This window comes from Vulpes vulpes, chromosome 6 (genome assembly GCF_048418805.1).
Source record: "Vulpes vulpes isolate BD-2025 chromosome 6, VulVul3, whole genome shotgun sequence".
NCBI lineage: Eukaryota > Metazoa > Chordata > Mammalia > Carnivora > Canidae > Vulpes > Vulpes vulpes.
The window spans coordinates 128,725,851-128,741,753 of record NC_132785.1 but is presented as its reverse complement, the minus strand read 5'-3'; the positions used below and the strand labels follow the sequence as shown (position 1 = coordinate 128,741,753).

Genomic DNA, 15,903 nt, shown 5'->3' with positions numbered 1-15,903 from the left:
CGGGCTCCTGGTGCATGGAGCCTGTTTCTCCCTCTGCCTATGTCTCTGCCTCTCTCTCTCTCTGTGTGTGACTATCATAAATAAATGAAAAATTAAAAAAAATATTTAAAAAAATAAAAAATAAAAATAAAAAAAATAGGGATGGCTGGATGGCTCAGCGGTTGAGCATCTGCCTTTGGCCCAGGGCATGATCCTAGAGTCCCAGGATCGAGTCCCACATCAGGCTCCCTGCATGGAGCCTGCTTCTCCCTCTGCTTCATAAATAAAAAATAATAAATAAATAAATAAATAATCTTTAAAAAATTAAAAAATAAAATAAAATAAACTAAGAGGAGGGGTGCCTGGGTGGCTCAGTCAGTTAAGCATCTGTCCAAATCTTGATTTCAGCTCAAGTCTTGATCTCAGGGTCTTGGGATCAAGCCCCATGTTGGGCTCCCTGCTGGACATGGAGACTATTTAAAATTTAAAAATTAAAAATTAAAAATTAAAAATAAACTAATAGGAAGAGAAAATTTATAGACCTGAAGTTGTACTTGAAAAACTCCCGACAGATGATCAAAGATGCCTGCTGATTAAGCAAATAAAACATACATTTTATTACCATTTTATGAATGAGTGTATTCAAAAACTTTATTCATGAATTCTTGGTTCAGAACACAGAATGCAGGGGCACGTGGGTGGCTCAGTCAGTTAAGTGTCCGCTTCATCTTGGGTCCTGATCTCAGGGTCCTGGGATGGAGCCCCACTTCAGGCTCCCTGCTCAGTGGGGAGTCTGCTTCTCCCTCTCCCATTCCCTCCATGCTCTCTCTCAAATAAATAAAATCTTAAAAAAAAAAAAAAGAACACAATGCATTTTCTCACAAAAATCAAGTAATACACAACAGCTGGAGTTTCCATTTTAGCCCACAAAAGCTTGTCTTACAAAGCGTACACAACACACACTGCTGAGAGCACTGGAATCAAACCACTCTACAGTGGCTTAAGGATGGCCAGAAACACCTTGGCACTCCTTTCAACAAGAGATAGGCAATGTGTCCCCACTCCCTAAAACTGGGAGTACCTTGCAGGCTCTTCAACCAATAGAACATAGCAGGAATAATGCTACACTAATCTGTCAGCCTCTGCTTCTCCTCCTAAAATACTCACTGTAGGAGTCCTAGGCTGCCATGTAGGAAATCCAACCACTCCGGCAGAGAGGCCATCTGCAGAGGCCCTGACACTATATGGAAAGGGAAGAACCACTAAGCCAGGCCTTCCAACCATCCAAGCATGGGAAGGAGGCCACATCGGACCTCTAGAGCAGATGCCAGATGAATACCAGTGAGTGACCTCGGTTAATGGTACACAGAGCAGAAGAATCACCCAGGTGAACACCGCCTGATCAACTCACAGAAGCAGGAGATTTGATAATAGGTTATTGCTATTTTAGGTCACTGATATTTAAGACAGTTTGTTACTCAGCAACCATTATCTGGAACGATCTGTGGCTTTTTCAGAAAATGACAAGCACATCTCCATCCTGTCCTGGCATCAGGAATGGTGTCCCCTCCTCCATTCTCCACTGGTAGACACAGAGTTATGGTGGAAGTGTCAGGCAGGATTTTCCCAGTGACATGCCATGAGGGGCAGCCTTGTGTTAAGAAGTAGGGAGATATGTGGCATGATCATCATCATCCTGTCTGCTTCAAAACTCTCCTAGAATTTTCTACTTACTACTGAGGACTGGCCAGGTCTCAAAATTCTGAGGAAACAGGATGTCCAATTAAAATGCAACTGATACCCTGATACAAAAGCCAAACAAAGATACCACAACAAAAATAAAAATACATATCCCTTATAAACAGAGATGTAAAAATCTCAACAAAATAATAGCAAATCAAGTCCAAGAAGACATTAAGAGGATGATACACCCTGACAAAGTGAGATTTATCCCAGGAAAGCAAAGGTGGTTCAACATATGGAAATCAATTAATGTAATATGCCACACTGAATAGGGGAGTGAACCACATGATCATATCAATAGACACAAAGAAAGCATCTGACAAAACTCAACATCTTTTCATGATAAAACACTCAGCCAACCAGGAATTGAAGGGAACTTCCTTAATATGATAAAGGGCATTTACTAAAAAACAAACAAACAAACAAACAAACAAAAAAAACAAAACCACATCTAACTTCATAATCAATGGTGAAAGATTGCAAACTTTCCCCTAAGACCAGGAACAAGATAGGAATATCTGCTTTCACCATTGCTATTCAACACAATAGAAGTGGTAGCCAGAGCAATTAAGCAAGAAAAAGGGGGGTAAAAAGGCATCCAAACTGAAAAGAGAGATAAACTATCTCTATTTGCATATGACATGATTCTATATATAGAAAAATCCAATAAAACCCCCAGAAAACTACTAGCAGTAATAACCAAATTCACCAAAGTCTGGGTATGATCACCACACAAAAATCAGTTGTGTTTTTATACACTAGCACTGAATAATCTGAAAGAAAATTAAGGAAACAATTCCGTGTAAAAAACATCCAAGAGAACAAAATATCTAGGAATAAATTTAACCAAGGAGGCAAAAGATTCATACACTGATACTACAAAGTCTTGCTAAAAGAGGAGGCGCCTGGGTGGCTCAGTTGGTTAAATACCTGCCTGGAATCAAGCCCCACATGGGGCTCCTGGCTCAGCAGGGAGCCTGCTTCTCCCTCTCCCTCTGCTGCTCTCCCTGCTTGTGTTTTCATTCTCATTCATTCTCTCTCTTTCTCTGTCAAATAAATAAAGAAATAAAGAAATAAAGAAATAATTTTTTAAAAAATCTTGCTAAAAGAAACTAAAGATGTAAATAAACGGAAGACACCTCAGGGTCATGGATCCCAAGAATTAGTATTGTTACAATGGCAACTCCCCAAAGCAGATTCAATGCAATCCTGATCAAAATTCCCATGGCCTTTTTTTGCAGAAAGAGAAAAACTGATCCTCAAATTAATATGAAGCTGCAAGGGGTCCCACATAGCCAAAGCAACATAGAAAAAGAAAAGTTGGGGCTCCTGGGTGGCTCATCAGTTAAGCATCTGCCTTCCACTCAGGGTGTAATCCCCGAATCTGAATCGAGTCCCACATTAGGCTCCTTGCAGGGAGCCTGCTTCTCCCTCTACCTGTGTCTCTGCCTCTCTCTGTGTCTCTCATGAATAAATAAATAAAATCTTATAAAAAAGAAAAGTTGACTTGTACTTCTCTTATTACCTCAAAACTTTCTACAAAGCTGCAGTAATTAAAACAGTGTACCATTGGCAAAAGACAGACATATAGACTAAGAAAACAGAATTGAGAGTCCAAAAATAAATTCAAACATCTATGACCAACTGATTTCCAACAAGGGTGCCAAGTCCATCTAATGGGGAAAGAAAAACCACATACAAAAGAATAAAGTGGAACTCCTAGCTCAGTCCATATACAAAAATTAACTCAAAATGGATCAAAGATCTAAATGTAAGAGCTAAAACTATAAAATATAGGGATAAATCTTCATGATCTCAGATTTGGTAATTGATTCTCAGATATGATACTAAAAACACAAGCAACAAAAACAATAGATAAATTGGACTCTGTCGAAATTAAGAACTTTTAATTTAAGGACTTAAGGACATTATTAAGCATGTGAAAAAAATAGAATGGAACAAAATATTTGTTACCTACATACTTAATCTGGGTTTAATATTCAAACTATATAAAGAACTCTTACAACTCCACAACAACAAAAAACAATAAACAACCCAACTAAAACATGGGCAGAGGGTTTGAATGGACATCATTCCAAAAAAGACATACAATTAAAAGATGTCCAATACCACCAGTCATTAAGGAAATACAAAATTATAATGAAAATGCCACTTTACATCCACTAGAATAGCTTATCTATATATACATACATGCATACATACATAAATAAATGTTGGCAAAGATATACAGAATTGGAACCTGGTACATTGCCTGTGGGAATAAGTTAAACTGAATTACCATATGACCCAGCAATTCCATTTCCTACATATGTCACCCAAGAGAAATGAAAACACATGTCTACACAGACACTTGTACACATTATTCATTATAGCCAAAAGGGGAAAACAATCCAAACGTTTATCAGTGGATGAATGGATAATTTGTGGTATACACTCAGAGTGGAATATCATTCAGCCATAAGAAGGAACAAAATACTTACACATGTACAATTTAGATGTACCTCAAAAACATTACACTAAGTGAAAGACGCTAGACATAAAAGGTCACATGTTGTATGATTCCTTTTATACGAAATGTCCAGAATAGGCAAATTCATAGAGACAGCAGATTAGAGGTTACCAGGGGTTGGGAGGAAGAGAGAATGGGGAATGATTACTCAATGGGTATAAGGGTTTTTCTTTTGGGGTGATGAAAAATTTTTGAAACTAGAAAGAGCTGGTAGTTGCACAACACTGTGATATGCTAAATACTACTAAACTGCACACTTAAAACGGTTAATTACATGTTATGTGAATTTTGCCTCAATAAAAGAAAATGTGATTTGACTAAAGTATATTGATTCATCCATACAAATACTTGAATATCTACCACACACTCCCCTAGTACATGGGTTAAGATGATGAACAAAAGTTTTCTGCTACGATTATAAAAAGCAAGGTAAGAGACTAGAGAGTAACAGCATGGACTATTTTAATTAGGGTGTTTAGGGAAGACCTTCTAGAAGAAGTGACATTTGAACAGAGACTAGAATGAAGAATGTTACTCTGCTAAACAATAAAAGAAAATAATGCACTAAAACTAAAATATAAATTTTAATTTATCGGGCAGCCCCGGTGGCTCAGCGGTTTAGCGCCGCCTTCAGCCCAGGGCGTGATCCTGGAGACCCGGGATCGAGTCCCGCGTTGGGCTCCCGGCATGGAGCCTACTTCTCCCTCTGCCTGTGTCTCTGCCTCTCTCTCTCTCTGTGTCTCTCATGAATGAATGAATGAATGAATAAATAAATGTTAATTTATCAAAAATAATCACATGCAAAAATTCCTTTTGTAAAAATCATTTTACTTTTTATTACAAATAACTTCTTCATAGTCCAATAATATGCTGCTTCCACATCTACCTTGCAAGATAGTTTTCAGGCCCAAGCCATACTCCCAAAAGAGTCTGTCATTCACCTTGCTAACAAGGCATGTTTTCCCTTTAGAAAGTCACTCAGGAAAGAGAGAGAGAATTACCACTTATAATATGCTAGGTTCTCACATTCACTCATATTCTCACTTTTATTCCTCACAACTACCTTTTCATCAATGAGAAAACTGTGGTTCAGAACAGCTAAGTAACTTACCACCGTAGTTAGCTAAAAGAAGGGCCAAAATTCAAATCATATTTGATTTCAAACCCATACTCCTTCCATACATAAATTTGTCTCATTTTTACTGAGCACATCTCAGGACAGATTGAAAATATGATGAAGTGACCCTGTCCTTGAGAAGCTTCTCATCTCAACACTAGAGCCCTAGAGGACTATGAAACAAGCCTCCTCGCCTCAAATCCACCCATCACTAACCCTTCTTGGTTCTGTGTTCAAAACTTTACAGCAGTTCTAACAGAAAAGCCACATAAAATCTCCAAAATAATCAACATCATCATTCCCTTGCTAATTCTGGAGAAGGCTTCCTTGCCTTTAACTTTTACTCCCATAAGTAATCTGTAGTTATAATTACATTCCAGATGAATGGGTAGAAATCTGACTGTACTGGCTGCAACCATTATGCTCTCTACAGACTGACCAGGCCTCAGGGACTTGTTTACCACTAACAAGTTATGTTTGTAAAACTCTATAAAGACATACTAAGTACTATCATTATTACTAGGCTACCAGTTTAAATGTAAATTAAGAGAGGGAAAGGGGAAAGAAAACACATTAGGAAATCAGGTTTGGGACTGCTACTCAGCAAGATGTAAGCAACATCTGAACCACAAGGGTAAAGAACGTCTTAACTGAATTTGTTAAAGGATATTGAAAGCAATGTTGCTGCTATAAGAAAATAACTCAAAACAGAAAGAAGGAATGGAAGAAATAACAGAAAAAGAAGTCGATATAGGCAAAGCAGATGTTAGGGGAAAGGAAAGGATGCATGAAAAACATACACTAAAAAAATACATGATTTCTTTTAAAAAGCATTTTATAGCAGCAAAACTAAAACAACAGAATCTGAAAGCAAAACTAAAAAGTCTAGAATGTAAAAAAATAAAATAAAATAAAAAGTCTAGAATGTGAATAAAATCCAAAACTGGATTGTAATTCATCTTAAACTGACCACAGGGCACAGTAATGAAAACACAAACTCTAGAGTCCAATGGTCCTATTGCTCTTCATTTTCCTCATCTGTAAAACGGGAATAATTCTTACTTCAAAAGTTAGGCTGGCAAACAGGCAGCACCCAAAGGCAGCCAGTTCCCTGTTCCCAAGCCCTCTCCCTGAAACCCAGGCTTGAGGAATAGCTTCAGACACATGGGCCGCCTAATAATGCAATAATCCTCCCAGCCAGTGCTCTCCCGCTTGCTCATATTGTCCTCCCTGGAAAACACTTCCTAACCCCCCAGTTCAAATTACATGGCACCCCCCACGCTCCCTCGGCACCTCTGTTCTAGCCTCATGGAACCTATCACACTGTGCTATAACCCACAAGCTCTTCTGGCTCACCACCTTACAGAAGCTCCTTGAGAAGAGCCATCAGACAGCATCTTACCTGACTATTTAGCTTTGACATCTAGCATAGCGCCCGAGTAAGCTCTCAAAAAATGTGTGATTAAATAATTCTCACTTATTCCAAGTTGGAATAGAGGCCAAGCAAGCTTCCCTGGGGCAAATATGGACGTGAAGAATGTAAAGAAAAAACTGGAGTCTGGGTGAACAGTCCATGCTTTGCCCTTACCTGACTTGGGACAGTTACTAACCTAAACCCTCCAAGCTTCCCATATAAAAAGAAGGAATTCAACTAGAAAGTCTCCATGGTCCCTACCACAAGCAAGGACATATCATGTTCATATTTTAAGATCTTTTTTTTAAGATTTTATTTATTTATTCATGAGAGACACAGAGAGAGAGAGAGAGAGGCAGAGACATAGGCAGAGGGAGAAGCAGGCTCCATGCAGGGAGCCTGATATGGGACTCGATCCCAGGTCTCCGGGATCATGCCCTGAGCTGAAGACAGACGCACAACCACCAAGCCACCCAGGCGTCCCCATATTTTAAGATCTTAACATTCTTATTCTACTACATCTTGATTAGTTATTGTATTAGTAGTTACTATTATGAAAATTAACATCAGGGGCACCTGGGTGGCTCAGTCAGTTAAGCATCTGATCTTGGTTTTAGCTCAGGTCATGATCTCAGGGTTGTGAGATCTGAGTTGTGCATAAACTCTGTGTTGGATGTGGAGCCTGCTTAAGATTCTCTCTCTCTCTCTCTCTCTTCCCCTCTGCCTCTCCCACCCACTCCCTCTAAAAATAAAAAAAATTAAAAATAACATTGGTAGAATGCTTTATTGTCCACTTCACTCATAACAAGCATGTGATGCCCCATTTTATAGATGGGGAAACTTATTCAGAGACAACCAACAGCCTGCAAAAGTACAGAGGGCAGGACTGGCATTCACTGCTTCCCTTTCTCAAGCTGAGGAATGGACAGCTCCAGGGACACATGGTAGGATGCCAGGGGAGCCTTCAGGGATCCTAGGGAAGCCAAAGACAAACAAGATGCATCTTTTGGAGAATTAACTGTACTCAAAAATTTGGGAGACAAAGTGTGTTTATATTTTTTAAAATAGGATATATTACTGAGTACAATGTAAAATTTGTATTAAAATTTAAGATAACGGCATGCCCGGCCAGCTCAATCAGGGAACATACGACTCTTGATCTCAGGGTCAAGAGTTCAAGCCCCATGCTAGGTGTACAGATTACTTAAAAAATAAATCTTAAAAAAAAATTAAAGGGCAGTCCAGGTGGCTCAGCGGTTTAGTGGCGCCTTCAGCCAGGGCGTGATCCTGGAGATCCTGGAGACCTGGGATCAAGTCCCACGTCAGGCTCCCTGCATGGAGCCTGCTGCTCCCTCTGCCTCTCTCTCTCTCTCTCTCTCTCTGTCTCTCTCATGAATAAACAGATAAAAATCTTAAAAAAAATTTTTTTTTAATTAAAGCTAAAACTTAATGGGCCCAGGCTCCTATTAAGGGCTTGAGACATACTACACTAAAGCGATGCCATGCCCTTTCTCACACAGAAAAGCTATCTGAAACCAGAACACTTAATTTATCCTATAATAGCGTCTTGAACATCAGGCTATATTAATCCAAAAAGGATAGAATTTAATTTCTAAAATAAAGTTGTGACTTCAGGGCATTACTGAGCAGGAAACACACGAACTAGTTTCTCTGTTCTTCCCTTCGAAGTCATTAAAAACACCCAGGGAAGTTACAATGTCAAATGAAGTCTCCCATCATGGGAGCCTTTTTTTTTTTTTTTTTTTAAAGATTTTATTTATTTGGGCAGCCCGGGTGGCTCAGGGGTTTAGCGCCGCCTTCAGCTCAGGGTGTGATCCTGGAGACCTGGGATCGAGTCCCACATCAGGCTCCCTGCATGGAGCTTGCTTCTCCCTCTGCCTGTTGTGTCTGTGTCTCTGCCTCTCTCTCTCTCTCTCTCTCATGAATAAATAAATAAAATCTTTAAAAAAAAGATTTTATCTATTTGAGAGAAAAGACAGAGAGAGCACAAGCAGGGAGGGGAGCAGAAGGGGAAGCAGATTCTGCGCTGAGCAGGGAACCTGATGTAGGGCTACTACATCCCAGGACCCTGGGATCATGACCTAAGCCAAAGGCAGATGCTCAACCAACTGAGCCACCCAGGCTCCGGTACAAGCCTCTTTGAAAGCTAAGCATGACAGAAGAGGGGGGTGGGCGCAGGGGTGCACAGTCAAGAGAGGCAGCTACAAGGCACACTCAACTGCAGACTATCAGCCAAACCACAAAGAATTTCTGTGTGGCATCTGGCATGTCTCCCCCTCTCCCAAATTTGTAGTTCTGTACAGGAGAGGCCTAATGGGTCCCTCATTACCTCCTGTATGCAGGCTTCCTACTGGCCATTAACCTTCCAGAGTACAAAGCCAGGCTCTGAAAATCTTCCTTATAATTATCACGACCCCTGGAGAATCATGTTTTAGCACTCTGATAGTATGATGGTCCTAAAAATTTCATTATCCTACTTGGCTAATCGATTTGACTTTTCTTTCCACTTAAAGGAACCAAGTTTCCAATAAATATGCTTTAGGGTTTTGCCATAGAGTCAGTGTTTAAATTGGAAAGGAAATCAGAATATCAGAACAGTGGGCCTGATACCTTTCTTGGTGGCATGTTCTCATAAAAAGTTACCCAATCACCTCCATTAAAAAAAAAAAAAAAAAAAAACGACATAGTTAAAATCAACATGGAACAAGCCCCAGAAAAACGTGAATCATGGAATGAAATTACAGGACCGGAATTTTTTTTTAATTTCTTGAGAATAGGTCATTTCAGCACAGATGACAGGGCAGTAAGTTGGGGGGAGGTGTAGGTTCCTGAGGAACAGATGCTTTTTATTAACATTTACACCTCTCTCCTCCCCACCACTTTTTAAGACTTTCTACCAAGAATGCGAAACAGTCAGGACAGCGGTGTGCTGCTCCCTAGTGCAGTCTCCCCTTAGCAGCAGCAAATCACCTGACCCACTTGAGCTCCCAGTAAGAGCTAGACAGAGGACAGCACAGGAAACATCATAACTGGAAATCCACTGACCAGCAGCATCGCCAGCACTGTGTCTACTGGCAAGAAGTGACAAATTGTCAGATCTCATCTTACCAAAACATAGGGAGGGTGGAGAGAAATCCTCTTCCTGCCATTCTAAAGGTCCTGCAAGAATCCCAATGGCCTCCCTGACTACCCCCAGCCAGCCAAAGCTTCCCCTCTTCCTGAATTCCTCCCCATACTTCCAGTCTTCCACACAATCCACTAATTGACTTTAGCCTACATTTTATGACTACTTAGTTTCGTCCTCCTGGTGGGTCTTCCCTCTCCAGCTGAGCACCAGTCCCCCGAGGGCAGGGTGGTAAATTTCCACTTTTTCTCACCCTTCCTGCCACAAGCTTCAGTCCTGGTGCTGTCTTGGTCCAATACCTGTGGTTTCAGGCATCTCCCTTCCTGGTGCACGGGGGCAAACTTCTGCAGACCATGCCCTTCAAGGCAGGAACTGTATCTCACTCATCCTAGCTCTGTAACAAAAACATTATGGAAACTCAAGGCACATTAATTGAACATTAAGTTAGATGAGAAAAAGATTTCCAACTTCCAGTTAATGATCCACTTATCTCGAGGAATACAGAATTCAGCAAGAGATTCCCACCTGATCGTTGGGAGTTGTGAGAAACCGACAGTTACCTACCTACATTTAGGACATCTTACTACCTGCCAGCCTCAGCCCAGTGTCTACACATGGAGACAAAAAATTTCAGCCAAAAAAATTTTACTGCTTGATGATAAAAACCTTACCTTTCCTTCACAGCGGGGTCAGTTCCCCACCCCCCACTTGTCTAGAAGACTGTTGTGCAGAATGCAGACAGTCGGTAAAGGCTCCTTAAAATGAGAATGTCGTTTTGTATTTTTTAGTCAGTTATGAATGACTGATACTACACGAGCACACAGTTTCCTTACATTTTTCCTTTCTGCTCAAAATTACATTTTCTTCTGTGACCTCTAGCTCCCCTGGACCCAAAGCCTCTTGCTATGAGGGCACCTACCCCCACTCACCTCTCTCTACTGCCCTCCTGCGCACAGGCATCTGGCCTTTCCCTCTGGCCGCATGCCTTCAGCTCAGAACAAGCCTAAGCATCACCTCCACAATTAGGCCTCCACTGCCTCTCTCTGGTCATCTTCCAGATCCACGGGCTTCACTTCCTTCTTTCTCACTCAGTAACTCTCTTCCCAGTTTCTGTCCAAATGTGAAGTCAATATTACGACTCTCCCCTCTCCCACCCACCCCCAAAAAATATTTCTTCCCTTACAAACGCTTGTAGAAGCGTTTGTGTGCTTACACAAGGGATCCTAACTCTATGGAATCAGCACAGAGGGCCTTGGTCATAAGACGTATCCTCTATCAAGTTAATAATTCTTAAATTATTATTTCTTTGACCACGGCAAGGAAACTCAGCTATTGCATAATACTTGATAGTTCAGATCACTTGCTGTTTGGAGAGTCCTGCTATATGAGGATGAGAAAATAGAGATGGGCAAATTTCACGCAATTTCCTTTGTTTGCTTGAGCCAGCCCAGACTTGCAACACCACAGTGACAGTTTTATCTTTCTTCAAGTACAGCTTTACCATCACAGAGAAGGACTTTAAGGGAGTGATAAATCATTCCCATCCTCAGTTCATTAGCATATCTATCCCGACAATACCCCAGAAAGGCCTTTCTCCGCTTTGCACAGTGAAAAAATAAAGGGATTCTAGCCAGGGTGTTTACAGAATCAAAAATCCCAAACAGGGGAAGACAGCAAGAGGCAGCTCAGATGTTTCGCTTAAATGAAGGACTTTCTTGAAGGCATGAAGAAGGGTAGAAATATTTTGAGGGAATTAACAGAAACCACTGACCACTGCTACTGCCTGTTTCCAGTGGAATGTCTTTACACCCTTCTCAGTAAGTGAGGCCATCTTATTAATTCCAAAATGTATGACTAGAATCCAAGAAAAATAACTGGTCTTCTTTCCCCTTGCAGAAAAATTCACATGAATGTCCTTAAAAAAAAAAAAATGCTGAAATTCTCCCTGCCAGTGCTCTCTGCTTTCCTGGCTTCTGCATTGTGACAGCTGGAACTGATGGCGTCTGGGTGAGACACCTTAACATCTTAAACCTCATGCGTGATAGGGACGGATTTTAACTAGTGATGCTGGAATCCCGGGTCTGTCAGGGTGTCTGTCACGAGCATCTATCTACTCACAAGGATTTCCAATCTTATATATTTTCCAGTTTCCATACCGATAAAGCTCATTTTGCTGGGCCGAAGAATTTTTTCACCTTTAGACTAATGCTAAATACATACCCATACAGTCACAACAGGGTAAAAAGGCAAATTTCCCCCTTTCAGTTGAAAATCGAACGGCTTGTGCACTATTTTGCCAGACATCCTTACACATGATGCAGTCTTTTTAACAGGCCATTTTCAAAGATGGGAAAGACACGCGAAGATTTTAGCACCAACTGACGGTCCGCCTGGTCGTTTTCCTTAAATGAGGGTTTTATAGATCTATAGAAGGTTACAGAATACGTTTTCAAAAGCTTCACTAGTGTGTACTGACAGCAAATGCTACCCAAAAAAAAAAAAAATTATGGCTCCTCCTCAGTTGTATGCTGTGAATGTAAATCAAGAAGCAGTAGGTAACGCTCCTCGATACAGCCTTTATGACTCCACAAAAATAAATGCACACACACACTCACACACTCACACACACACACACGCCGTATCTCCGTCTGAAAGCTGATTCAGGGCTTAATAGGAAAAACGTGAAATAAAACTGCTTCCTTCAACGGCCCATTATCTGAAGGGTTCTTAAATTTCAAAGCACGTCCACGGCCGGCCGTTCGTTCATCCATTTCCATTCTGCTGCTATGTTTTCAGATTAAGGGTAAGGAATGTTCCACACAGAATCCTCTCCACAGGTCCCGATATTAAATCGCTGTCCCCGAGTGGGGTGACAGGGTGAAAACGTGGCAAAGCGTGTACGTGAAGCCAGAGAGAGCCTGGCGCCTCGAGATGAAATCTTAAATACCGTGGCAGGGATCGTTTTCATTTTCTGCACCTCTGGGAGCCCAGCCTGACCTTTGCTATTAATCAAAGGTGGAATGTGTGCGTTTTGCCCCAAACCGGAGCCCAGTACCCGCCTGCCTTCGAGGCCACTGCAGCTCCCCGGTTATGAATCAGTCAGAGGCTCATCTGCAGAGGAATGACTCAGTATAAACTTTTAAATAATGGCTCAAAAAAAAAAAAAAAAAAAAACAACCCCACCGGCCGCCAGCCCGGGGGGTGGGGGGGGCAGGTCGGCGGACGCAGCCCCCGAGCCGGGCGCCCCTCCCGCCGCCGCACACACACGGCCCCGCGGCGGACGCCGGCTCTCCCCACCCCGCGGGGCTCGCGCTTTCCAGAGGCCTCGCACCCCGTTTCCTGAAAAGCTGAGGGCACCCCGGCCCGCGGGCCCCGGGCCCGGCCTCGAGGACAAAGTTTTCCGAAGTTGAGGCGCTCGGGGGGCGGGCGGGCCCGGGCGGGGGCGGGGGCGAGGCGGCGCCGCACCGGGCACTCGCCGCCGGGCGCCGGGCCTGCTCCGCCCCGGCCCCGCTCCGGCCCCGGGCCCGCCGCCGCCGCCGCCGCCGCCGGCGCGGGAAGGAGCCGCCGGGGATGCAGCCGCCCGCCCGCCCGCCGCCCGCCGCCCAACACCTCAGCCCCTTACCCCGCGGTCCGCCCCGCTCGGCCGGCTCAGGGGCTCCGGGCGCGTCCTCCGCCGCGGTCCGCAGCGTCCTGCTCCCCGGGCAGCCCCATGTCGGGGGGCGGGGAAGGGCCGGCGGCCGCCGCCGCCGCCGGCTGGAAAGTCCCTGCTGGGCTGCAACCCCGGCTCGCGCACGCGGCGGCCGCGCCGCGCCGCGCTCCCTCGCGCCCTCACGCACCCTCTCGCAGCACTTCCTCTCGCGCGCTGGAAATCCCCGCCGGCCGCCGGAGCGCGCCCCGGCGCGCGCCCGCCCCGCCCCCGCCGCCCGCGCGCGCGCGTGGGAGCGCAGGACCCGGCGAGCGCGGCCGGCCCCACGCGCACGCGCGCCCCCGCGCTGCCCCCGCCCCTGCCCGCGCGCACGCGCACGCGCGCACACACGCACGCGGCCCGTTGCTAAGGCCCGGCCCGCCCCGCGCCCGCCCGCCGGCCTTAGCAACGGCGCGGCGGCGCGAGCCCGGCCGGCCCCCGCCGCCCCCCGCGCCCGCCGCCCGCCCCCTCGCTCTGCGCGGCCCGCGCGCCCCCGCCGTCCTCCGTCCTCCGTCCTCCCCCCCTTTCCGGGTTAAAAAAAAAAAAAAGCCACGCAGCCGCGTGTGGGCCCCAAAGGTGCAGGTTCGGCGGCGGCCGGGAGCGATGGCGTCACCCGGTTCACCCGCGCAGCCACGCTCACTCCCGCAGGCGGCAGCCTGGACACACGCTCGCTTGCACCCGCGCACCCGCGCACTTGACCCTCACACTCACGCTCACACACCCCCGGGCACAGGCACCCTCGAGCCCTCGCACCACACACACTCACACCCGCCGCAGCACACGCGCGCTCACACGTCCCTCTCACACGCGCACAGGTGGGTGGGGCTGAAGGTGACTCAAGCCATCTGGGCCTCTGCGCCCCGGTATGGAGAGCGGGATGTCGGCGCAGTTGTTTGCCTGGAGTTTCCTCTCCTTCCTCCCGGGGCTCCTCCCACACCCAGGAAGCTGTGCCCGGGACTGGGGACCGGGTGGCCAGGGTGCCACCAGTGCCCCACGCTCGCACCTGGCGCGGGCGCCCGGGCCGCAGGGTCCAGGGCCCGCGCAGCCTCGACGCCTGCACCCAGGCCTGTGCGGGAGGGGTGCGGGGGGCTCCAGAGCCGGCCCCCGCCCCGGGGTCCCCGGGGTCGCCCTGGCCCTCTTAGGTCGCACGCACCCCGCCTGGCCGGGCCTCTCCCAGGGAGGCCAACTCTAGCATGTGTACGAGTCAACACGGAGGCAACGGAAGGGGCTCTCCGTGCCTCTCCTCCCGTGGGGGCTCCCGTGGGGGCTCACGAAGATCCCCGACCAGAGCTGACACCAGTGTGACCAGCGCCGGCCCGTCTTCCTCCTTATATTCCTCCCATGACTCATGAGAGTCGAGGCAGGAAGTCCAGCATCTCCGGCAGCCTCCCCGCGGGGCGTTCCGGAGCCCTGGACGGTCGCCGCGGCCCCGACAGGTGTATTGGGCAGCCCCAGCACAGAGGGGCCTGGTACCCCCATTCGGGTTGCAGTGGCGCCCCCGCCGGGGCCACGGAAGGGCACAGCACCTTGAGTTCAGACCAGAGGACCCGACATGGCTGCCGTTCCCCACCCCGACCAACTCTGTCAAGGTGACAGGCCTGCGTCGCCAGCCCCTGCACACAGACCCCCGGGCTCTGTGCTGAGCCGGGGTCCCCGGGTGGGCTCCCCTGTCCCCGTGCTGGGTTCCCCTCCAGAGCCCTGGGTGTCCTTTCCTGCCTCTTAGAGTTGCAGTGACCCCAGCCCGAAAGGGTCAGGCCCTGGCTGCTTCCCGTGCCCCAGGCTGCAGGGCCCCTGCTTGTGGGCCCACCTCCTCCCAGGTCCCCGTCCTGGGACACCGTGGGCCAGGTGCTCACGCACCTGTTAGGGGAACTTTAGGCCCGTGAATAGGGTCTCATGAGGCCTCTCCCTGAATATGATGATCAGGCCCTCAAGTGGCACCCATGCAGAGACCTTGCCCCCACCGCCCCATGGAGGTCTAACTTGGGCCCCACGCTATATGACAAGGGCTCTTTTTAAGACTTTGCCAAAATAGGACTGCCAAAAATTCTCCAGACTGGGCTATTTTTGTTCTTTTAAAATAAGGAAGGAGGTAGAAGTTTCAGAGATCCATCAGAGGGGTTTTCTGGGAACTCCTTTTACTCTCTACCCAAGCCCTATGGAGCCACCTGGAGAATGAATAGATTCAGGTACGGCCCGGGTGGAGCCCTCTGCTGGTGAGACCTGCTCCTTGTCCTCGTCCCCTTCCACCTCTCCTTTATCTTCTCCAACTGTCCGAGCAGTTCTGCATCCC

At 46.6% G+C, this 15,903-nt stretch overlaps 1 protein-coding gene across 2 annotated transcripts in view; it reads right to left on the bottom strand.

Annotated features, from left to right (window-relative positions):
• Positions 1–13,738, bottom strand: part of TRAF3 (TNF receptor associated factor 3) — a 108,748-nt gene extending 95,010 nt beyond the window's left edge. For both annotated transcript variants that reach the window (XM_072762377.1, XM_072762378.1), the window contains exon 1: positions 13,551–13,738. The gene's annotated coding sequence lies outside the window, so the exon portion shown is untranslated. The remainder of the gene's footprint in view (positions 1–13,550) is intronic.
• Positions 13,739–15,903: the final 2,165 nt, after the last annotated feature.